The following is a 24,846-nucleotide window of genomic DNA, read 5'->3' on the forward strand; positions in this document are numbered from 1 at the left end:
TGAGGGATTTGCCAACTGTTTATTCGACGGTGGAGGAAAGTGAGGCTTGGTCAAGGTGATGTAACAAAGCGTATGTAACATCTGTCTAATCTGCGCTTTGTGGACTTTAAATTAGCAGCTGGTCCTGAGCTGCACACTCAGGACCACCCTCGGGCTCGTCCTTGAATAACATGAGATCCATAATCTGTAACCCCAAACTCTTGGTTTCCTTCCCAAGTGCTGGCAATAGAGATCCTTATCTCTGGTGTTCTCATCACTGCGTCTTCCATGTCTGCTGCCCTATCCCCTTCCTGACAAGCCTCTATCACCCTCCGTGGCCTGGATCTTGGATCTCAGTGGCATGCATACATTCCTCTTGTACATGTCTTTGTATGCTATGCATGCAAATAACTTCCTCTCATGGACTTATCTGCTTCTGGGATGCTGGATTTTATCCTCTCTCCTTAACAGCTCAGCTGTGCAAAAGATGACTCTGGCCTCACTCTCTGGTTTAGGACCCAGGCTGTGGGACCTTTTGGAGGTTACTTAGCTTCTGGCTTGGTTTTCCTCCTCCACCTTTGCCTATGCCCTGATTATCTGTGTGAATGGCAGTCATCCCTGCGTGAAAAGCAAGATGACAGACTCAACGTCTCAAAAGCAAATACTTGGAAAAGCAAGCAACAAAAGCTGGGATCATGGGAAGAAGGAAGACAGGAAGGCTCCTGTCTTGTTCTGGCTCCACTCCTTAGCAGTGATCTGGGAGAGAAAATGGTGCCAACGATACACATTCTGTCCTCTGCCTCCCAGGAGCATTGTCAGGGACGTCAAATAATCATTACGAAGGTCTTTCAAAAGCAGGAGAACACTTTTAGGATCAAAACGATCAGTTATGGATTCTGGTCGTTCCTAAAGAAACTCTTCTCTGAAGCTCCTGTAATGCAGCATCACCATCAGAACTGAGCCTCGCTCAGTCACAAGTTCTCACGCACCGCTGCCCTGCAGAATCACCATCATGGCTTGCAGGAAACACAGATTCTCAGACAGCCTCAATCACCTATGGAACTTGGACGTTCTGGGTTGGTGCCAAGAGAATTTATTTTCAAAAATACCCCAAAGGATTCTGATCTGCAAGGTCTGGGAGTTCCTGCTGTGGCTGAGCGAAAACGAATCTGACTAGCATCCATGAGGGCGCAGGTTCCATCCCTGGCCTCGCTCAGTGAATTAAGGATCTGGTGTTGCCGTGAGCTGTGGTGTAGGCCAGCAGCTCCAATTTGATCCTTAGCCTGGGAACCTCCATATGCTATGGGTATGGCCATAAAAAGCCAAAAAAGAAAAAAAAAAAAAAAAAAAAAGGTTTGGAATCCACTTTCTAAACTAAGTTTCTCTGTGACAGAGAAATTTAAGGACAATGGATTTACGGATTTATGAATCATGTTATGTGTTCCTTCTTGCAGAGGACATCTGTTTAAGTGTTGGTTTTCTAACTGGAACTCTGGAGGCTGACAGCTTCCCTGGCAAAAGAGTTTTCAGGGAGCAGCCTGGCTCAGAAAGTTGCTGGAAGGCTCTGGAAAAGCACCGTGTTCTATGAACCAGACCCTGACCCCCAGGCACGTAGGAGGAGGATACGCATGGCAGCAGATGACGACGGGAGCTTTGCTGGGGCCTCCAAGCCTCTCATCCCTTTTGGATCCATTCCTTCTCTACCCTCGAGGCCCAGCAGCCCAGAGAGGAGAAGTCAGCATCCTTTTTATTTTTTTGGTCTTTTTAGGGCCGCACCTGTAGCATATGGAAATTCCCAGGCTAGGGGTTCAATCGGAGCTGTTAGTTGCTAGCCGACACTACGGCTCATGACAACGCCAGATACATATTCCACTGAGTGGAGCCAGGGATCAAACCCACATCCTCATGGATACTAGTCGGGCTCATTACTGCTGAGCCACAACTGGAACTTCTGAAGTCAGCATTCTTCATTGCAGCCTGATGCTTCCACCTGGCCTCTGGGGGCCTAGGGCTGCCTTCATCCAGCTGCCCAAGGATTGATTCTCCAAATGAAAACTCAGCAGCCAGTTCCAAAGATCAGTGACATCTGAGAGACGAGTTTGGAAGGAGGAGCAGGGAGGGAGACAGAGCTCAAGGGCAGAAAATTCTGATCCCCCAGAGGGAATAGGCAACTCTTTCCAGAAGTGGTCAAGTACCTGCCAGAAAGCATCATCTGCCTGGCTCCTAGAAATGATGCTAGCTGGCAATCATCAACAAGCTTCTTTCCTATGCAAGTGGTGGGGTGGGGGGTGGGGGTGGAGGATTCCAATGCTCCCAGAAGGGACTCCACCTGTGGGGAGGGTTGCTAAGAGCAAAGACAGAACGCGGTCTCCCCAGCTCATACCCAAGGATGCAGAAATGGGCTAGTCTTCAAAGTCCCTTAGAACTGAGTTGGGAGCAGTTTGTAGACTGGATAACTGCCAGTTATAAATTAAGGGTTTCTAAAATAGCCCCGTTTCCTCCCTCCCCGCTTCAAATGCTTAATGCCTGAAGAGCTGTGAATGGTCATTTTATGCCTACGGATTGGCTAGACATTTGCTCAACCTGTTCTCTGTCTCTAAAACCACGAGGAGGTGGTTTTCAAAGAGTGGCCTTCAGGCCCAGGAGGATCTGGATCACCTGGAAACTTGTTAGACATGCACATTCTCCGGTGTCAGGGCAGACCAGCCATCAGAAACTCAGGGGTGGCTCCAGCAAGCTGAGTTTCAACAGGCTCGCCACATGATGCTGCCCTGCTGGAAATGTGAGAGCCCTGACCCTAGAGGGCCCCTCCCTACAAACACACGGAAAAGAAGTAAGAATGATTTTCTTTCAAGAATCTTCAAAATCTTAGTTTATCGGAGTCAATTCAGAAGCAAAAAAATAACAGGTGGACATTTTTTGCTTGATGAAGACTAATGTTTTTTAGAACTACTAAAAGAGCACACAGTTTCCCAACACAAAAACAGCATATGACTTACAAATTTTCCGAAAGAACTATGGTGAGTTGTTTTATTTTTTTAATTTATTTATTTTTTGTCTTTTTGTCTTTTCTAGGGCCGCTCCTGCGGCATATGGAGGTTTCTAGGCTAGGGGTCCAATCCGAGCTGTAGCCACCAGCCTACGCCACAGCCACAGCCACGCCGGATCTGAGCCACATCTGCGACCTACACCACAGCTCACGGCAGCGCCGGATCCTTAACCCACTGAGCAAGGCCAGGGATCGAACCCACAACCTCATGGTTCCTAGTCGGAGTCGTTAACTACTGCGCCACGACAGGAACTCCGAATTGTTTTATTTTAAAATGTGGGACTCGACCACCATGTTATCTGCCTGAATGTTATTTGCCTGCAAATTCATCTACCAAATTCCTGACAGGTGACCAGTGTGTTTGAAAATCATGGGACGATGACCTTAATGTTTTAAGCCCTGCTCAGGAAAACAAAATGCGATATTTAATTGGGATTGAATTTTAAAATATGTTTTTGCAATTAATCTACAATGACATATAATACATTTTCAATGTGAGAATCTAACATGGAACCATCACCTTTTTTTCTGTAATCCCCCCGCCCATATTAAACATATACTTGGCCCAAATATCATGTGTGTCTGTCTGTCTCTCTCTCTCTCTCTATATATATATATATATTTTTTTTTAGGGCTGCACCTGCGGCATATATACATTCCCAGGCTAGGAGTTGAATCAGAGCTATAGCTGCCAACCTACATCACTGCCACAGCAATGTGCGATCTGAGCCACTCCTGTGACGTACACCACAGCTCATGGCAACCCTGGATCCTTAACCAACTGAGTGAGGCCAGATATCGAACCTGCATCCTCACAGATACTTGACAGGTTCATTACTGCTGAGCCACAACAGGAACTCCGGGTCTCTAAATTTTTTAGTCTTTTTACACACCTTTTCAAAAAAAGCCCAATTCTGAAACACATCTAGGAATAAGTTAATAATTTAGTGTCTGTTACAAATGAAGGTACTTCTAAAACAGAAAAAGACCCACGGACATAGAAAATAGATTTATGGTTACCAAAGGGGAAGGGTTAAATTAGGAATTTGGGAATTAAAATAAATACTAATGTTCCCGCTGTGGTGCGGTGGGTTAGGAACCTGAATGCAGTAGCTGGGGTCACTGTGAAGGTGTAGGTTCAATCCCCAGCCTGATGCAGTGGGTTTAAAGCATCCAGCACTGCCACAGCCGTGGCATAGGTTGCAGCTGCGGCTTGGATTCAATTCCTGGCCCAGGAACTTCCGTGTGCCTTGGGTGTGGCCAAAAAATTAAAAAAACATATTACTATATATAAAATAGATAACCAACAAGGACCTACTGTACAGCACTGAGGATTATACTCAATGTTTTGTAATAACCTATAAGGGAAAAGAATCTGAAAATACATGTATAACTGCATCACTGTGCTGTACACCTGAACATATTATAAATCAATAAATATTGTAATTATACAAATATTATAATTCTTTAAAAAAAGAATTTAGTATCTGAAACATTGGCTTTATTGGCTTTATGTCTTTTGGTGGTGTTGAATAAAAGCTGCCTTTAAATGTTTTTGCTCTGTGGTCCTAGCTGGGCTTCTCAAGTTCGCCACAGTTACAACGTGGCTGGTCAGACACGAGGCATCCGTCATGTCACAAGGTACAGGTCATCGGAAGGTCCCTTTCCCAAGCATGTACTTCAAAAATGGGCTACAATTTTATCCTTTGTTACCCAATGGCCATTTCTCCTGGACCTTTTAGAATGGCTAGTAGAAGAAAAATTACTCTTCTCTCCTGGGAATTGTTACAAATTCTTCTCTTGATGGCCAACAAAGAGACCCTATATAATTCTGTTCTAAGTCTTCACTATCCCTCAAATAATTAAAGAGTTGACGCTGTTTCACATGCTAACCCAAATAACTGGATCCATAAACCGTTCTCATAAACCAATATGAACTTTGGTAGCCAAAGAGAAATACGGTAGCAAAGGTGGGACCAAGAATAGACAGCTCATCCAAAGTCCACAGAAATAAAAATCCTCTTATGGTTGCATTTTCCAGGCTGGCTTTCCAGGATGGTCCTGAACTTGCTGACTCATGGTTCAAGTTTGTGCTTTCATGTAGCCCAAGAGAAACAATGGCTTGTTGCAGCCAGCTTGTGCCGGCACAGGCGAACGGTGTGAGCCAAGGGTTAGACACAACCATTATTAAAAATGAAATTACAGAAACTTGCAATTAAACAAGTTATCTTCAAAACTCATCACTCCTTAATTATGTTCCCCTCTTTCCCTATTATCTATACGGTTGAGACTAACTCGATCTACTAGCCTAGTGGGAATACCACCTACTGGTAAATGACTACTCATCCCTTCCCAACCCCACACTGGGTGATGTCATATTGATGGGGTGAAACTGGTCCCTGTGGGAGTATTTACATCACAGAAGTCCACGATTGCTACAAATCAGAACCCCTGTCATCCCTAAGTCAGCAGCTAAACTATGGCATTCATTCCAGCTTTTTCTCAAGGGGATGAGAACTAGAATTCCGAAAGCAAGGAGGATTATTCAGCACTACAGGTACAGACACAAACCACCACACCACCTACCATCAAGTCATTACCAGCCCAGAGTTTCCAACTGATCTATCGCTGATTTACTCTGCCATGATCTGTGACCAAATTTAGTCTGACTCAGAAGTATTACGTGTGGGGATCAGCAAGAACTCACATGAGAATAACATCTGCGAGGAAAAAAAGGCCCCTTGGCATGTGTGTGGTCCTCTGCCAGGTTCCCACGGTTTGCTGGACTAGCTCATTGAGTCTCCATGACTCCTACTATATTGAGTTTCATTGTCCCCATTTAATGGATGAGAAATGTGACGGGAGGCCGAGGCCACAATCTAGTGTGTGGCACAGCCAGGACGCAAACCCAGAAATCCAAGGCCACTGTTCCTTAGTTCCCACCACACATGACTGCTTTTGTGTTAATGGTCTGAATTTTTTTTTTTTTTTTGCAAACCATCAACATCTGGGTTCACTTCTCTCCATCCTTTGGTCAGCAGTGCAGCCCATGGTGCTGCATCCTTGTCTGCATGGATGGATAAGGACCCCCACCGCCCTGCTCCCTTCCTGACCACACACGGAATCTCCACACACACGAACACAACATCCTAGATTAACCAGATCCGAACACAATCCCACTTGACTCCCTAAGATGCTATAAGGCAAGTGGGCATGTTTAGGAAGCATTCTGTCCTTTGGATCTAACATATTCAAAGCCAAGGGAAAGGTGTGTGGTATCCGATCTAAATGAAATTGTAATGGTGAAGAAAAAAGCCAGATTCTTGCACTCGGTGAAAACGGATTTGTGTGTGTGTATCATTTGTTTTATACAGTGGTATTTTACATACACACACACTCCATCAGGGGAAAAACAAACCATATACACATCTGTGTGCACACATGTGTGTATATACTCATGCATACACATGTTTTTCCCCCATAGCTTGTTTTTCTCCATCCTTGGGGAATTATATAGCAGAAAAGGAAAAAAAAAATCACTGCCCTTTATCAAATATGTACACATTTTATCCTTGCAATATGTCTCAAATGATTTTATGACTGAATCCTGGGAAAAATGTGAAGAATGCCTGGCTAGATACATGCTTTTCCAGAAAAAACACAACACTGCTTATTAACTGTAGCACTTGGAGAAGGCTTTTCGACATGATGTACATTTTTGTTTCAGCTTGAGATGAGATCCTGTTTGGAGCTAAGTTGTCTTTGGCTTGAAGAGAACGTTGAACGGACAGTCCAAGCTGGGCCCCCAGGCCCTCGGGGACACGTTCACCACGGTGGAGAAAAACTAACCCACCTGTCCCCCCCTTGTCAGGGTTTGTGAGATTGTCGACTGACTGACCTTGGAGCTGGGAAGCCTGTTAGAGGTGGTAGAAGGAAAGTTCACTGTGGCCGTGGATGGATACAGACAAATTCTTAGAAGTCAGGAGTGAATGACTAATACTGGGATCCTGAGAACAGATCATGGAGTTTCCATCTTATTTTACAATTTTGGTGGGTGTGTGGTGATGACTTGAAATGACGGTATGGGAGTTCCCGTTGTGGCTCAGTGGTTAAATGAATCCGACTAGGAACCCTATGAGGTTGCGGGTTCGATCCCTGGCCTTGCTCAGTGGGTTGAGGATCCGGCGTTGCCGTGAGCTGTGGTGTAGGTAGCAGACGTGGCTCGGATCCCACGCTGCTGTGGCTCTGGTTGGCAGCTACAGCTCGGATTGGACCCCTAGCCTGGGAACCTCCATATGCCGTGGGAGCGGCCCTAGAAAAGGCAAAAAGACAAAAAAAAAAAATGCTGGTACGTTACTGAGCCAATATTTTCTTGGAAAGCAATGTCCCTACTGCTCTACTCAAAGTGCAGGGAAACGGGGCCGAGGCGCTGGTTTGAGCACACTTTCAAGTAATCAGACCGTCAAATGAGAAGCAAACACTTTCTCCGCACTTCTGAAGACCAAAATCATGAAAAGCACGCTGCCTTCTAAGTATATCAGAGTTAAGTCATTTCTGCCTCATGGTTCCAGAAGACAGGAGGGGGTGTGTGTGTGTGTGATGTGTAAATTCTCCCTCTAATCCATGGGATCTCAACTAGGGGAAATTCTGTCCCCCAAGGGACACTTGGCCATGTCTGGAGATCTTTCTGTGGTCACAAATGTGGGGGCAGGGGGTGGGGGTGGGGTGCTGCCAAGCTTCCAGTGGGTAGAGGCCAGGGATGCTGCGGAACATCCTACAATGCACAAGGCGGCCCCCACTCACCACCTCCCACCTGCAGCCATGACCTGTCTGGGCCCACATGTCAAGAGTGCTGCTGTTGGGATTTCCTGCTCTAACACGAAGCAGAAATGATCAGCTGCAACAGAATTTTCCATCCATATTCTAACTGGTTCCTGGGCTTGCGGAGCCCCTTCAACACTCTTCTGTGACCTAAATACTTGCTACCCATAGTGTAGTCCACAAACCAGCAGCATCAGCACCACTGGTGAGCTTGCTAGAGATGCAGAACCTCAGTCCCATCCCACCCCCAGGCCAATGGAACCAGAATGTGCATTTCGACAAGAAGGCCAGGCGACTCCTATACACTTTATAGTTAGAGAAACACCTGTAAGCGTCCATTTCGCTTCTCCTCCATTCTCTCCCCACAGGGCTGCTGTTCTTTTCCTGCTCACTCAGCATTAACCCTCATCTCTGCCCTCTGATTAAGCAGGTCTAGCAAAAAGCAGCTCTCCTCTCCAACCTTTCGTTCAAGATGTTCCCTCCAGGAGAGGCTCACTCGGCCCCTTGCAGACTCCAGCTCATCCCCCAGCCCTTTCATCTCTCACCATTCCAGGCAGGTACAACTGCTTCCTCCATCTTCATTCAAAAGTCCCTTCTCTTCCATCCCACTCCTAGGCATATAGCCAGACAAAGCATTCATTGAAAAAGATACATGCACCCCTATGTTCACTGCTGCACTATTCACAATAGCCAAGACAGGGAAACAACTGAAATGTCCATCCACAGATGAATGGATTAAGAAGATGTGCATATATACAATGGAATACTACGCATCCATAAAAAAGAACAAAACAATGCCATTTGTAGCAACACGGATGGAACTAGAGATTCTCATACTAAATGAAGTCAGTCGGAAAGACAAATACCATATGCTATCACTTATATCTCGAACATAATACCTAGCACAAAGGAACCTATCTCTACAAAAGAAAAAAACTCATCGACTTGGAGCAGAGCCTTATGTTGCCGAGGTGGGAAGGGACTGGGAGTTTGAGGTTAGTAGATGCAAACTGTGGCATTTGGAGGGGAGAAGCAATGAGATTCTGCTGTATAGCCCAAGGAACTTGTGACGGGACATGATGGAGGATAACGTGAAAAAAAGAATGTATATATATATTACTGGGCCACTTTGCTGTACAGCAGAACTTAACACAACATTGTAAATCAATGATAATAAAAATTAAAAAAAAAAATCCCTTCTCTTCCAATGACATAGCCAGGCCCAGATGACTTGGCCATCTGCTATGGCTATTGCTTGATTCAAGGTCCCAGTTTTCAAGTCACTTTCAGCCTTTATGGATGTTCTGGGTACCTGGCTGACTGGCATTCCTTATTTGACTTCCCCTCAATCATGGACTTCTTCAGTGACCCCATGGATGGACATCTCCCACAAGCACATCTGGTTTTTTGATCTTTTTGACCATGGCACTCTCCACCCCCACCCCCTCTGCCGCTGCTTCAGAACATTCATTCATCCGTCAAACATTTATGGTACACGCTTGCATACCTGATTCTGTGCTAAAGATGATTAAGAATACCGTATTGGGAGTTCCCGTCGTGGCGCAGTGGTTAACGAATCCGACTAGGAACCATGAGGTTGCGGGTTCGGTCCCTGCCCTTGCTCAGTGGGTTAACGATCCGGCGTTGCCGTGAGCTGTGGTGTAGGTTGCAGACGCGGCTCGGATCCCGCGTTGCTGTGGCTCTGGCGTAGGCCGGTGGCTACAGCTCCGATTCAACCCCTAGCCTGGGAACCTCCATATGCCGCGGGAGCGGCCCAAGAAATAGCAACAACAACAACAACAACAACAAAAGACAAAAAAAAAAAAAAAAAAAAAAAAGAATACCGTATTGTCCTTGTCCCCAAAGAGCTTACGGTCTAGAAGAGGGAGAGGGCAGGGAAAGTTTTATTTTGGCACCAAAAAGAAGCTTCAAGCATTACAAGTCAGAGAAAGACTCCAAAAGGTCACGGTCTACTCCTGCTGGTGTCATTTTTGTCGGCTAACACTCTAGCCCAGTACTTCTCACATGCTGGTCTGAGGACCAGGGCCAATTCATGGAACCAAAAATATGGTATAGCAAATTTATCCTATCACCAATTTTCTGTGATTCGTTCTGAGGTTATATTATTCCCACTTGGGGGATGTTAAAATGTCCTTTTCCTTTTAAAAAAGATGCAACAGTTATTTTAAAGTGTCCTTACATTCAAACAAAGATGTGATATACATATTAGTTCCCCATGAATTTTATAAACGCATCCTTGAGGAGTTCCCACTGCGACAGGGAGTCTAGGATCCGGCATTGCTGTAGCTGTGGTGTAGCTTGCAGATCTGGCTCAGATTTGATCCCTGGCCGGGGAACGTCCATGCGCTGTGGGAGGGAAGAAAAAAAAAAATCTCATCCTTGAAAACTAGCAGTGATTCTCACGGTCTGCACAGGGGCTGCCTTGGAGGGGAACAGTCCAGGTACAGCAGGTTAGACAGACTTGCTTTGAAGCCACATTTGCATGGCTCTTTACACAGGCTGAAGTCACTAATTATGTCAAAAAATGGAGGATGGATGGAAATTTCCTGAGTGCTTAAATGCCACTCCCTGGTTACCACCACCCATGAGACAAAGCGTCTGAGATGACTGTGCACGTCCATCCATGGATTCAAGAAGTTCCTTTTCACTCCCTTTCCTAGAAGTGTGGTGTGTGTGTGTGTATGTGTGTGTGTGTTGGCACCTTGGGACCCTGGGGACAGTGGCAGAAGTTCCAGTATGTTGAATTAAGAGGGGAAAAGCCCTTGAAACCATACGGTATGTTTTGGGGGAAGGTGGTGCTCTTCCTTTGGGCGTGCTCCCTGTTCTCGGAACTTGCACATGAGCTCGGGGCTGCCTCTGAGCTGGGGGATGCCTCCATCGTAAGAATGGTCAGCCTGTGCGACTTCTGCTCCTGGCTTCAGAGAGCAGCTTCCCATGGGTGATCTTTTCCTCGGATTTATCTTTCCAACTCTTTCCCCAATAAAGATGGTTCTACATGGGGGCAGAGAAAGGAGAAGTGGGGCCGTGGCCAAGGGCAGCCGAGGGGGCTGGGTTTTAGTGAAGCCTTGATATCTGAGCCCTGCAGCAGATCACTTCCTGTTATCTGTCTCCTTGGTGGGTTTTGTTTCTTCGTTTGTGTTTTGCTTTTTAGTGCTACACTTGTGGCACATGGAAGTTCCCTGGCTAAGGGTCAACTCAGAGCTGCAGCTGCCGGCCCTACGCCATGCCCACAGCAACACAGGATCTGAACCACGTCTGCCCCTTATACCACAGCTCACAGCAACGCCGGATCCTTAACCCACTAAGCGAGGCCAAGGATCGAACCCACGTTCTCATGGATACTCGTTGGGCTCGTCACCACTGAGCCGCAACGGGAACGCCGGTCTCCTTGTGGTTTGATGAGAGCTTGATGATTGAAGTTTCCAGCTCGCTGACCACTCTTTCTTCACCTCCCTCGCTCCTGCCTCCTCTGTTAGCACAAATCCTGTCCTTGGTTTATGTCATTCCTTGCTCAGTGCTTTCTCTCGGCGGCCTTGTCTCCGCAGAACTTGACCACTCAGCTCTGGACTGAAGACGCCCACGTGGCTGACCTCCACATTCACGTTCCCAGCTTCTTATATCTTGCCTGGCTGCCCCTACGAAGCCCAGAAACGTCCAGCACAAAGCTCAGCATCTTCCTCGCCAAGCCTGCGCCAGCTTCTTTACCTCTTAACCTTGCTCACATGCTCACTAGTCAAGGAGCACGCCCTTTGTACACAAACATCAGAAGGCAAATTAATGACATTTAAAAAGCAATCAGGTGAGCAAAAAGAGAACATGCGAAAAACATTTGACAAGTCAGGTGCTCAGTATCTGTATTCATCTATCCAATTATCTATCTATCTAAGGTTGGACATATGAATGCATTTTCCTCTCTGGATGCACATCCTCTTTACAGACCTTCGATTTTCGGAATTGGAATCAAGTGCAGGATGTTCCCTTTCATTACAAATACCAAACGGAGAGGGGAAGAAACAATGGAAATTCTTGGACGAAGCCCTAAGGATCCAGTCAACGCCCACGTTCTCTCCCTCTAATACCTTGGCCAGATTCTCACAAAAGCATAAAAGTTGGTTTAAAAGGGACCAGAAAGTAACTGCTAAGTTATCAGGACACTACGTCCGGTTAGCTCAACAGGAAGCTTATTTCATCAATGTGCTACTTTCCTGAAAGGGGGTCAATTTCTCTTCTACGAGGTGCATGAAACATGTCGTTGTGATGTGGACAGGTGCTGTCTCCGCGAGTCAAGCAGCTGGTGAGGATGCGGACTTCACCTTGACAACAGTTTGATACTTTACCTGCCAGTATAAACTCCTTCTCCACCCGTAAGACTGCGTCCTAGAACAGGACACTGCTCTGTAGTGCACCCAGGGAGAGCTGTGCCTGAGACTGAGCTGGAGCCAATGCGACGGTGGAAAGAAAGGTGAGATCATCAACCAAAACACCCTCTGCAGGTGCTGCCTCCAGCGGGAGGCCTGCCCCCTAGCGGAAACCCTTGGAATCTCTAGTTAACGAGGAAAATAATCAATACTGGCTTCTTTCTCACTGTTCAGGTCCCAGCAGCTGCGACAAAAGGACAACTGACCTTTGACCACCGTGGCTTTGGACTGCTGGTGCTACTGATACAAAGATTATTTTCATTCAACATGCAGTCAGCACTCCGTATCCGCAGATTCAACTAACCTACACGCTGTCTGCAGTTGGCTGAATCCATGCATGTGCAACCTACAGGTCCTAGAAGGTGGACCATGGGACTTGAGCGCCCTGGATTTTGGTATTTGTGCTGGGTCCACAGCGGCTCCTGGGACCAATTCTCTAAGGAATCTAAGGGTCGACTGTACCATGTTCAAATCTTATGAGTGCAGCTGCCTATGTTTCTCTCTGTAGAGCCAACAGCTCTGCCCCAGGGAGAACTGATCCTGAAATCTCAGGCTGCTATGTCTTCTCACTCGGTTGGTTGACCCATGAGGCTGAAGAAGATATGACCTTCTATGTTGCTCATGATTTGTTTCTAGGCCTCAAACTGGCTGGTCACTTATCTCCCCAGAGTTTAGAGTATTCGGTATGCATATTTCTGACTGTTTCCCGTTCTTTTTATTTGCCCTTTTAATGTAGTAATAAAACAGGGGCAACAATGTATATCTGCTCAGAAAGCTTTTATGGGTTTTCTAACTTTTCAAAAAATTGAAGTATAGTTGATATACCGTGTTTCAGGTGTACAGCAAAATGATTCAATTCTATATACTATATATATAGAATATATATTCTTTTTCAGATACTTTTCCATTATAGGTTATTGCAAGATATTAAATAAAGTTCCCTGAGCTGTACAGGACAGCCCTGTTGGTTATCTATTTTATACTTAGTAGCATGTATCTGTTCATCCCCAACTTGTTTTTAAAAATTAGAGACAGCTGGCTTATAGCAATTTTCTGGGTCACAGCAGACACGCAAGCCACAAGCTAAAAACGACAGAAGAGAGAGAGAGACACGCTACTTCTGAGATGCTTCCTGCCTAGGATGAGGGCTATCAGGCACACAAGGCTTGGCTGCGACAAATGAGGACAAAGCTGTGTCTCCTTCAAGTGAGAACTGTTTCCACGAGCCCAGAACCTTCCGGTTCTCACGTATGCAGCTTCTGGCCCTCGCTGACATGAAGCAGGAGCTGAAAGCACCTGATGTCAGAGCTGGCTCCTGCCAGTGCACGGCTTCCATCTCCATCCTCCAGAAAGTGAAAAGGGCCCTCCAGCTCGGGGAAGTCCGGGCTGCAGCGTTTCTAAGCTTCGAGGGAATCACAAACAAGACTGTTCTTCCCTCCCGCCGCATCTAAAAGGTGAATTCCGTCTCTAGAAAGGTTTTACAATTTTTTCTTGCCAACCGAATGAGGGAGGGGGCTTTATCCTGGGCTGCATTCAGATGTGTTGATAAAAACTTTTTTATGATTCTATTAAAACCATGTTTTGGATTTGCAATGTCTTGCTGATTATCTATGCATATACATGCATAGCTGCACATGTGCGTGCGTGTATGGCTATAAACATATAAATATAAATACAGCCATACACACGCAACACTCAGAAAGACTGGGGCTCTGGCAGGAAGCAGAACTGTCAGATCCCGCACCTAACAGAACACGTCCCACTGTGGACATGAGGCACAGCCTCCCCAGATGTAAGGCATTTCGTGCTGCTTCACGTGATGGCAGGCCAGAGGGGGGTGTTCTGGGACCTGGGCTCCTGGCTAGAGGGTCAGGCTTCTGCCACTTCCTAAAGAGGGGGAGCTGATAGGCTCTTGAATCTTGAAACTAAGCCACTTTTCTACCACATTTATCACACTGCTCCTTCTTAGGGCCATCCTCTGACCACTTCTTTATCCTCCTGTCCCCCCAAACTCTTTTTTTTTTTCTTAGGGCCGCACCTGCAGCATATGGAAGTTCTGGGCTAGGGGTTGAATTAGAGCTGCAGCTGCCGGCCGACACTACAGCCACAGCCACAGCCACGCGGGATCCGAGCCGCGTCTGCAACCACAGCTCACAACAACACCAGATCCCCGACCCACGAAGCGAGGCCGGGGAGGGAGCCTGCATCCTCACGGATACTAGTTGGATTCTTAACCCGCTGAGACACAACAGGAGCTCATCCCCAAACTCTCTTGGTCCTGAAAGCAGCACAGACACCAGGAACAGCTGGTCTATGCGTGCGAGGGATGCATGTGACACTTGTGGGCTTCTGGTGTAGCTCTTGAAATGAGTGTAAAGAAAATAAAATACTCTCCCTGCTGTGGGCTAAAGGAGTCTTGATTGTAAAAAAAAAAAAAAAAGGCTTAAAATAAATATGACAACATAGTGATACTGGAGGGAGCACTGAATGTCTACTGAGAAAACAAAATATTGAAATTATATACTCTCAAATTTAAAAGAGATGTTCACATTTGTGGGGGTGGGGGGATAATGTGCTGAATTCTGCCTTTTGCTGGTCAGTGTGTCCATCCCTGATACGGATCCAGAGCAACTGACTGTGAATGAGATCAACAGGAGTAGGTGAAAGGGAGGCGGGAGGGTGGGGCGGGGAGGCGCAAATACAACCATCCTTATTATCTTCACTTCTTGGCCAAAAAAGGAGGCCCATTACTCTCGGCTTCCACGTGACCTCTAACAAGCATTCCCTGGAACTCGCTTCTTGGAGAGTTCTTTCAAGCCGCAGTGTTTAAGAGACAGAGGAAAAGAACAAAAGAAGGGGAGGACAGAGTGAAAACTGGCTGGGCTTTCTCATTTTCCAAGAGTAGCTGCTTTGGGTGGCACGTGCCCTCTTGTCCCACCCCGCCCCTCCCAAAGCCCCCAGGGACACAGGGGCATGTGGCTCACACCTGCTCTGGGGTCCGAGAACCTCACCAAGACACACCACACGCGCCGATCCGACAGGCCGGGAGACGTGCTGGATCGGGCTGTTTCAATGCTCTGTGGGTGGGGGGGGGGGGCTCACAGGCTCAGCCTCCTACTTGACTTTTAAGTCCAAGCTCACTGGAGCAGACCAGAGCCCGCCTAGTGTGGTCCTCTCCTTGGATTCACAGCCTTGGGTTGCGTTCAAGCGGTGTCACCAGCTCCCACCCCGCACGCGCGCATGCACGCGCACGCGCACACACACACTCCAAGCGGGCTGTTTTCGGACCCACTTCCTGTGAAATGCCAGCCCCAGGAGTATGGCTGCAAGCAAGGGGCTCCTGGTACAGGCTGGAGAGAGGGACGCACTGTATTCTGTGTTCAGAGTAATCACTTCTCCAGTCGCCTGCTTTTAGTCTAGGAAACTTTCTCCCTTCACTTAACAGTATTTATTGAGCATCTAAGCCCATAATCCACTGCACTAAGCTTGGAAGACGTCCTGGTATTTGTCTCATTTCTCTAAAGCAAGCCTTTCGCATTGGGATCTCGCGGAATACCACAGGGGACCTGTACGCAGGAACCCACAGTCCCACCTCGTGCTTTGCTCTGAAGCAAGACGCTGATTGGTGGATGAAGTGCATTTGTACCCGTTTCCCCCGCGCGCCTGTCAGAAGACAAATCTGCTCCAGGTTAATCAGCAGGCACACAAAACTTGCTAGCCAGCTTTTGATTAACGACAGCCTCTGCTCGTAAGGAGCCATCTATTTATAACACAGTAATAAAAGCCAAAAGTCCTGCCCGTATGCTATAAACGATGATACAGGGCAAGTTAGGACCTGCGTGATCTTTCGTATTTTATCCCAAAACACCTTTATTTGAATGTCCCAACCTATCTTTTTTGCATTCTGGTTAATAACCGTTTGACACGGTTTCCCCAACCTCCACTATGACGTCATGCGCCTTGTGGATGGAAATTACCCGAGCTGTAATTCAGAATGCTCTCAGGGAGCTGGGCAAAGAAATCAAACAGACTGGCCATGCAGGAAGCAATAAAACAACCTGTTTGTATAAAGCCCGGGTTTCATAAAATGTGAGCGCCAGACCAGAAACCATCTCAGAGGTGAACTCGTCCAAGCTTTCCTTCTGGCGGTCGCAGCTCCCGGTTCCTGGTTGCCATGGGCGACTGGAGGACCGTCAAGTTCATAACCACAGCTCCTGCCCTCCACTCCTCCCGCAGACCACTGCCAGCACATCCTGTCCCGGGTCTGGGCTAATATTTATGCATCCCATGTGCAAAGTCTGCTAATGTCCTTTACAGAACACGCATGAAATCAGTGCTCAGATGAAGACATTATGTTTATTGGAGATGAAAGAAGGAAGAGGCAGAACATGGGGCAAGGCCCTGGAACTGGGGGCTGGGAAGGGAAACTGGGCTTTGGGACCCTAACCCTGCTCTCGACTTCATGAAGTGACAGTGAATTTCCCTAGCAGGGGAAGGAGCATTTACTACGAGTCCTGTTTGTGGAAGGGAAAAACTATAAACGTGTGTCTGCGATGTTTTCTTTGGTTTTAAATGCAAATGAAGCTGATGGTTCAATGCTTGGTTTCTTGAAACCACTCCTCCTGTCTTTTTCTTCTGCTTCTATAGTTTTCCTTCTCTAATGCAAACAACAGGACCCTAGTTTTAGACGCCTTGGAGGAATGGTGAAGTAGACAGAATTTTTGGATTCCTTTCTCTTGAAATTAATCATACCAAGAAGAACCCAAGCGAAACAGCTTTTCAAGAATAAAGAGGAGACTCTGGGCAAGCTCTAGTGTGGATTTCCTAAACTACTAACCATGTCACCTCTATTTTCTCTCTTTTTTTTTTTTTTTGTCTTTTTGCCTTTTCTAGGGCCGCTCCCACAGCATATGGAGGTTCCCAGGCTAGGGGTCGAATCGGAGCTGTAGCCACCAGCCTACGCCAGAGCCACAGCAATGCAGGACCCAAGCAGCGTCTGCGATCTGCACCACAGCTCACGGCAACGCTGGCTCCTCAACCCACTGAGCAAGGCCAGGGATCGAACACGGAACCTCAGGGCTCCTAGTCAGATTCGTTAACCACTGCGCCACGACGGGAATGCCTCACTTTCTATTTTCAAGGAAACGTGAAGGTTCATGAGTTTGAACCTAACCCATGTGATGCATTCATAACCTTTGACGGCACTAGAGGGTCCGACTTTCGTCCTACCTGCCTATGCAATCAGGCTGGTGCAGGTTCATAGCCGGAGGAAGTCAGTGATCACGCTCGAGGAAGGTGCAGCTCAGAGAGACATATGATGTGGCCAAGGTCATGGACGAGGACATGGTGATAATGATGGTTACCTTGGCTTCAGTTTAAATGATCACATTCTGAGGCACTACCCTTATCCGAAAGTTTTAGCTTCAGGTTAAGGACAGAAGCACATTATTCCAATGTGTTTTAAAAATGTTCTTCCCTGAGGCTATGCCTTCGTGATGCAAAATAATATGGAGGATAATGTGAGAAAAAGAATATATACATATGTATGACTGGGTCACTTTGCGGTACAGTAGAAAATTGACAGAACAGTGTAAATCAACTATAATGGAAAAAAATAAAATCTTAAAAAATATATAGATGGAATGGCTGGAGCGGAATATGGAGGAGCAAACCAGTCCCTATGCAGACATTGAAATGGTGGTCACCCCTCTCCCTGGGGCACGCAGAGGTCACTAAAATGACCTTCTCATGGTCAGTGTGTCCTCAGAATACGTCAGGACATGTTGCTCAAAAATATCCGTATCACCCTTTGGATGCTGAAAACAGTTTCACTTACAGTATCTTGTTTGCTCCTGTGTCACTTTCAATTAGATACTGCGAGGTGCTAAGAAAAAAAACCATACTTCAGTTAAAGAAGCAAAGAAGTGAGATGCCTAAAACGCCCAAGGGCACAGAACTGTCAGCCAGTCAAGGAATGAGGCTAGAAACCTATGCTCTGAAATACCAGGTCAGTAGCTTCTCACTGTATCACGTGTAGGTGGAAGCCCAGCGGGAGGGTGTGAGCTGCACACTCACCCTGCGGATGTGCACGTCTGCGTGAAGCAGGTGGAGAGATGCTGTGTCTGTATAGAGGCCTGTCTGGTTTCTGCCTGTTTGTCTTCATGGATATCTGAAAGGTCAGCATTGCGTGGACCTTCTCCACGGCCTGCCGTCTAAGAAAGGATCTGACTCTCAGGTGAGGGTCCGTGGAACTGGGCGGGGGGGGACGCTGGAGGGGGGCACAGAGGTGCTGGTAAGGAGGGATAAACAGGGGGAACACCTCCCAACCCAGCCTCTTGTGGCGGCAGTGGGGAGGGACCGTGGGGTCACAGACAATATGAGCCTGCCACGATTTAGGATCTAAAAAGAGAAATTATAATATTCAGGAGGGAGGGGACTCCTTTCCCTACCTCTGCTGGCATGAGAGTAAAAGAATGCCCCATCACCAACCCTTCTGACATCAAAGGGCAGAAATAGGAGCTGATGAAATATTCCAGAAGGGTGTCTAGCAGTCACACCATGAACACAGGAGTGATGGGGGGGGGGGGGGGGCCTGGCCCTGCGGGAAGGTGCTTGGGAGAACCTCAGTGACATCCCAGGAATAGGATTGCAGAAGGACAACAGGCTGCAGGGTGGATGGGAGTTTGAAGAAGAAAAGTACTGTCTTCCAGGTATCCTAATGTATACTCCTTGAATGTATCCTTAGGATGGTATATACAGCCCAGGGAAATATGAGTTAGCATCTCTTTGGCTTTTTCGGTCATGCCCATGGCATGCTAAAGTTCCCAGACTAATGACTAAACCTGCGCCATAGCAGGGACGACACCAGATCCTTTAACCACTTGGCCACCAGGGAACTCCTTAGTGTCTATTTTAAATAAACTACACCTCGTACCAGTCATAATGGCCATCATTAACATGTCCACAAATAGCAAATGCTGGAGAGGGTGTGGAGAAAAGGGCACCCTCCTCCACTGTTGGTGGCAATGCAAATTGGTATAATTACTACAGAAAACAGCATGGAGGTACCTCAGAAGGCTAAATATAGAACTACCATATGACCCAGCAATCCCACTCCTGGGAATATATCCGGACAAAATTTTCATTTACAAAGATAAATGCACCCCTAAATTCACTGCAACACTATTCACAATAGTCAAGGCATGGAAACAACCTAAACGTCCAATGACAAATGAATGGATTGAGAAGATGGGGTATATATACACAATGGAATACTACTCAGCCATAAAAAAGAACAAAATAACACCATTTGCAGCAACATGGATGGAACTAGAGACTCTTATACTAAGTCTGAAAGAGGAAGACAAATACCATATGATGTCACTTACATCTGGAATCTAATATATGGCACAAATGAACCTATCTACAGAAAAGAAACAAACTCATGGACATGGAGAACAGATTTGTGGTTGCCGAGGGGGAGGGGGAGGGAATGGAATGGGCGTTTGGGGCTAGTAGATGCAAACGATTCCATTTGGAGTGGCTAAGCAATGAGATCCAGCTATATGTATAGTACAGGGAACTATATCCAGTCACTTGTGATGGAACATGATGGAGAATAATGTGAGAAAAAGAATGCACATATATATGTGTGTGACTGGGTCACTTTGCTGTATAGCAGAAATGGACAGAACATTGTAAATCAACTATAATAAAAATCTTAAATCAAGTATGTATAGATTTACTTATTTATTTATTTATTTATTTTGGCCACTCAGCGGCATATGGAAGATCCCAGGCTAGGGGTCAAACTGGAACAGCCACAATAACACTGGGTCTGAGCTGCCTCTTGAGATTTATGCTGCAGCTTTCAGCAATGCTGGATCCTTAAGTCACTGAGTGAGGCCAGGGATTGAACACGCATTCTGATGGACACTATGTCGGGTTTTTAGTGTTTTTTTTTTTTTTTTTGTGGTCTTTTTGCCTTTCCTAGGGCCACACCCGTGGCATATGGAGGCTCCCAGGCTAGGGGTTGAATTGGAGTTATAGCTGCCGGCCCTCGCCAGAGCCACAGCAACTTGGGATCCGAGCCGTGTCTGCGACCTACACCACAGCTCACGGCAACGCCGGGTCCTTAACCCACTGAGCAAGGCCAGGGATTGAACCCGCAACCTCATGGTTCCTAGTCGGATTCATTAACCACTGTGCCATCACGGGAACTCCTCTATGTCGGCTTTTTAACTTGCTGAGCCACAATGGTAACTCCAAATCTAATTATTTTAAATACATATATATCATAAATACGATGAGGACAAGGAGTATGATGACGATGGTTACAAAAGTTCATGCAACTTAGGGCTTGCCATCTGATAGGCACTGTCTAAATTCATGACATATAATTGTGTCTTTAATTTTCAGAACAACATTTATGGCTGTATGGAAAAGAAGGACCATATAGTTGACTAGCTTGTCCAAATTCTCACAACTAGTAGGTAGCACAAGTGCAACCTGAACCCAAATGTGTCCAACTCCAGAACCCTATCTCTTACCCTGGCACCCAGAAGAATGCCTGACACACAGTAGGTGCTTAATACATACTGGTGACCGAACAAATGAACTGGCTAAAACATCATTTGGCTGCTAACGTTTAGACAATCCAATGGCGCCATGTGCTCCATTCTTCACCCAAATTGGTTAAATATACCTCAGTCATTGAACACAATAGAAACAGTCATTATAATCGAACAATGTCACCAGATCGATATTTCCTGCTAAGGAATAAATGACTCTGACTTGCTTTGACATTTATTTTCCAAAAAGCAAACTCTGCTTTGCCCCGACGTTTACGAATCAGCAGGAGATGGTTACCCTGAGTGGTTGCCTGTTCTACAGAATTGCCTCTGCTTTTGTCTTCTCTATACAAAGCACAACAATAATAAAAAGCAAATTAAAAAAACAAACTAACAAACATGGTAATTGTAGTTGTTACTGCGTACCTACTTTTTAAACCTAGTTAAGAATCTGACTTGCAGTGCATACAATTTAAAAAGCTGGTCGATGGAGGTCTAGGGTTGTTTTTAAGAGCATTTAAAAAAGCTCTCAGACATGCAGAAGCCAGGCTCTTTTTGGCCCCTTCGCCTCACATATCTTACTCAGTCTGTGGGTTTTTAAAACACAGCTGGTTTTATAGAATTCCACACGCGTGGACTCCCCCTGCTGGCCTTCTGTGGAAGTGACGTCCGGGCGGACACCATGATGCTAGATGAGAAAAGGTCCATGAACGCAAGGGGCAGGTTTAAGCTGGCTCTAAAGGATGCTTTAGGAGGAACCCTTCGAGAACTGAGTGTGGGTTCACGTCCTCTGGCTGGAGAGGATGTGTATCACATCGCCAGAAATGTATAAAGTGCTTGAACCAAATGCCAGGTGTGTCACAACAGAGGCTGATGTCAGGGGCAGGACCTGGGTTCTGATATTGCTTTGGCCTCTTATTTTCTGTGACCCTGGGCAAGATGACTTCGAGCCATCGTCCTCTCCCCTTATTTTTTTTTTTTTTTTTTCAATTTCAAAACACTTGACTCCACTGTGTGCTTAACCGAGGTCTCTTCCCTTGAAGGGATTTATCCAGTGGAGGATATGAGACCTACTATCATAAGCCAGTTAGAGAACCAAAGAAGTGCTCAAAGGCCTTTGACGGGGGAGAAGAAGCTGAGACGGCCTTTGAAGAGTAAATCTGATTTACGAAGATGAGAATCAGGAAGGCGGCCTTGCACTGGGATTTTAAAGATTCACTTTGCAGGCTCTGTCCAGCCTTTTTTTTTTTTTTTTCATGGAACAAATATTTGGGAAATGATGAATGAAACCATCATCTAAACCCACTTAAGAAGATGCCTTCTAACACAGGGTCCCCTGCTTGAGCAAAGGTGATGGGCACAAAATTCAGATAGAAAACAGTACATCCTTTGCTGTACTACATTTTCCTTCGGGTTGTTTTTTTTTGCCTTTTTTTTTTGTCTTTTCCATGGCCGCTCCCACAACATATGGAAGTTCCCAGGCTAGGGGTCAAATTGGAGCTGCAGCCGCCGGCCTATGCCACAACCACAGCAATGTGGGACCCGAGCCGTGTCTGCAACCTACACCACAGCTCACGGCAACGCCGGGTCCTTAACCCACTGGTCGAGGCCAGGGATCGAACCTGCAACCTCATAGTTCCTAGTCGGATTCGGTAACCCCTGAGCCACGAAGGGAACTCCTTCATTTTTCAAAGTCTACCTCATGAGCTTCCTTTAAGTTGGGAGCTTCTAATGAACAAGTAAATCAGAATCACATATATTCAGGTTATACACAACATCTGTGGAACAGAGTGCATCTGAGTTCAATGCTCTCTTAGGCCTAACAGTAGTTGCTTTGAATGAGAATGTCGGATGCTGGAAGATATGAAATAGTTAAAAAATACAAATCTAAAGGATGCTAGCTGATATTAGCTACAGTCTATGCTCTTGAAAATGACTTCTATGAGGCCTAATCAATAATAGTTATACATCACCAATTTCCATGTCTTATTGACTCTGGGTATGGCTGTCTCTATTCATCTTACTAATTCCACACGTTACTTCAACACCGATACTGAATTCAAGTCAATGGCAGATCTGTAATAAATTAATCAGTATGCAAAAAAATGGGAAACGCAGGTCCTACTCACGGGTAATGCTCAGTGAAAGCCCTTGACAGTATGCCTGTTGCTGCAACCTGGAGCCAGTTTACACAGTCATAGCAACAAGGACCTGGAATTTTCCTATGAAGACAAGTGGGAATCCAGAAACCCTCACCCAGATGCTTTTTGAAGGTAAAAAACAAACAAACAAACACATCCCTGCTGACTGCATCAGGATCTAAGACATCGGGGGCGGGGGGGGCGGGGTTAAAATAGGAGGGAGGGAGAGTAGAGATGCAGAAGAACGATGAGGCGCAAGGATGATAAACCTCCTGGGAGAGAAACGGATGCCATCGCAGCGTGGATGGAGGTGGAGGTTGCTGGCTCACCGTGGGAAGAGAGGGGACCAGGGTTTCTAGTCATTCAAAGCCCTGGCTTAGCTCTATCTCATGCCTTTCTCTGACTTCCTCAAAAGGAAGGAACATTTCTCCACCCACTAGAATCCAATCTCTCTTGATTCCTATTATAATTACCCATGTTATCTCTGTGTTTAAATTATGCATACATATGTCTTACCTTCCTTAGTAGACTATCAGCCTGATTGAGGTCAGCTTCTATGTTTTAATTCATTTCTCCATCTCCTAGGATCTTGCTCTGGGGAGCTATTCATTATCAGTTGACCACATGACTAAATGCATAAAATATAGGTTTGCTACATCAAGGCAGTAAAAGGATTGTTGGATCTTGGATGCAAATGCAGAGGTGTTCTCATCTTTGAGTTCATGTAAAGGCTGACTCCTTGAATTGTGAATTACGGAACACAAACTCTGCTGGTAGCAGAAAACTTTTGAAAAGCCTTCCCTTTTGCTGTGCGTGCTTCCAGGCATCCAGTCCAGACCTTGCATCCAAACACTCAAAGGTAAGAAGAGATGCTAGCTTATTTCGAAATGGAGTTTGAAGTCAGTCAGGTCTTAATTGTGAGCGACTATTAAGTTTAAGACACTGCCTTCGGCAGCCTCCTGTGTCTTCTTCCCTCCTAAGGGTTTGCTAATACAGTAACCCATTCCTTCCTCAACTCAGAAGCCCATCATCACACCTTAACTGGTCTGCCTCCACGCCTCTCTGCCCAGATGGACACTTAACTTTAATTTCCCCTTTCCCAAAACAAAACAACAAAATCAAACTTTACAGAGGACTTAACTGTATTCAAATATCCATACAATTCTATCCATGGCAACAGTCTCGGTTTTTCAGAAACTTCATTTCCAGCGTCCCCCACCTCCACGGACAAAAGAAAATGGGCCCCAGTGTCACAAACTTCGGCACCTCTCAAGGAACTAATTAAATCTCCTAGGACGCTCTCACCCACACCCTCAGAAATCTGAAGGGTGTGCAAAATCCAAACCCAATTCAACACGATGATAATAAAAGCCCTTTACTTTCTGTAACGCTCCATCTTGGATTTCTTTGTCTCTTTCCCCCCACAGAGTAGTAAATTTCCAAATTCCCCAAAGGTCAGGAGTTTGGCAATGGAACAACGGGCGTCCTGTGGGGGAGAGCCTGGGGGGGGGGTAGGGTTGCTTCTCTCCAGGCCACTCCAGGGGACTGTTGTCTCTCTTGGGAGCTTCAGGCGTCATCAAAGTGGATGAACGCTGGGCACAGCGGGAAACTCAGGCTCTGAGGTGATGTTGCAACGCTGGGTACCTGCCACCCAGCTCGGGAAGCACAGACTCAGACCTGCTGCCTTGTGGGGGCTGCAGGTGAAGCCAAGTCTGAGAGGCCTCAAGTGGTGGGGTGATGAGGTCTCTTCTATTTGAGAGAGGAAAGGGGTTCTTCCGGCTCCTCCCCAAACCAGCTTGAAAAGGAAGAAAAGGCAAGAGAAGTAACACTTGGCTGGAATGGTTTAA

General features: G+C 46.4%; 1 protein-coding gene and 1 long non-coding RNA gene across 3 annotated transcripts in view; one reads left to right on the forward strand and one right to left on the reverse strand.

Annotated features, from left to right (window-relative positions):
• Positions 1-24,846, reverse strand: part of ATXN1 (ataxin 1) — a 417,087-nt gene that overhangs the window by 76,414 nt on the left and 315,827 nt on the right. The gene's annotated exons all lie outside the window — the stretch shown is intronic.
• LOC146401197 (uncharacterized) lies at positions 11,991-13,881 on the forward strand. Its single transcript, XR_014809683.1, has 2 exons — positions 11,991-12,332; positions 12,463-13,881. It is a non-coding gene; the product is annotated as an uncharacterized LOC146401197 (long non-coding RNA).

This window comes from Sus scrofa, chromosome 7 (genome assembly GCF_054392235.1).
Source record: "Sus scrofa isolate SSC_HxYL_T2T_F1_AM1 chromosome 7, Sscrofa_HxYL_maternal_Yorkshire_Landrace_v2.0, whole genome shotgun sequence".
Classification (NCBI taxonomy): Eukaryota; Metazoa; Chordata; class Mammalia; order Artiodactyla; family Suidae; genus Sus; species Sus scrofa.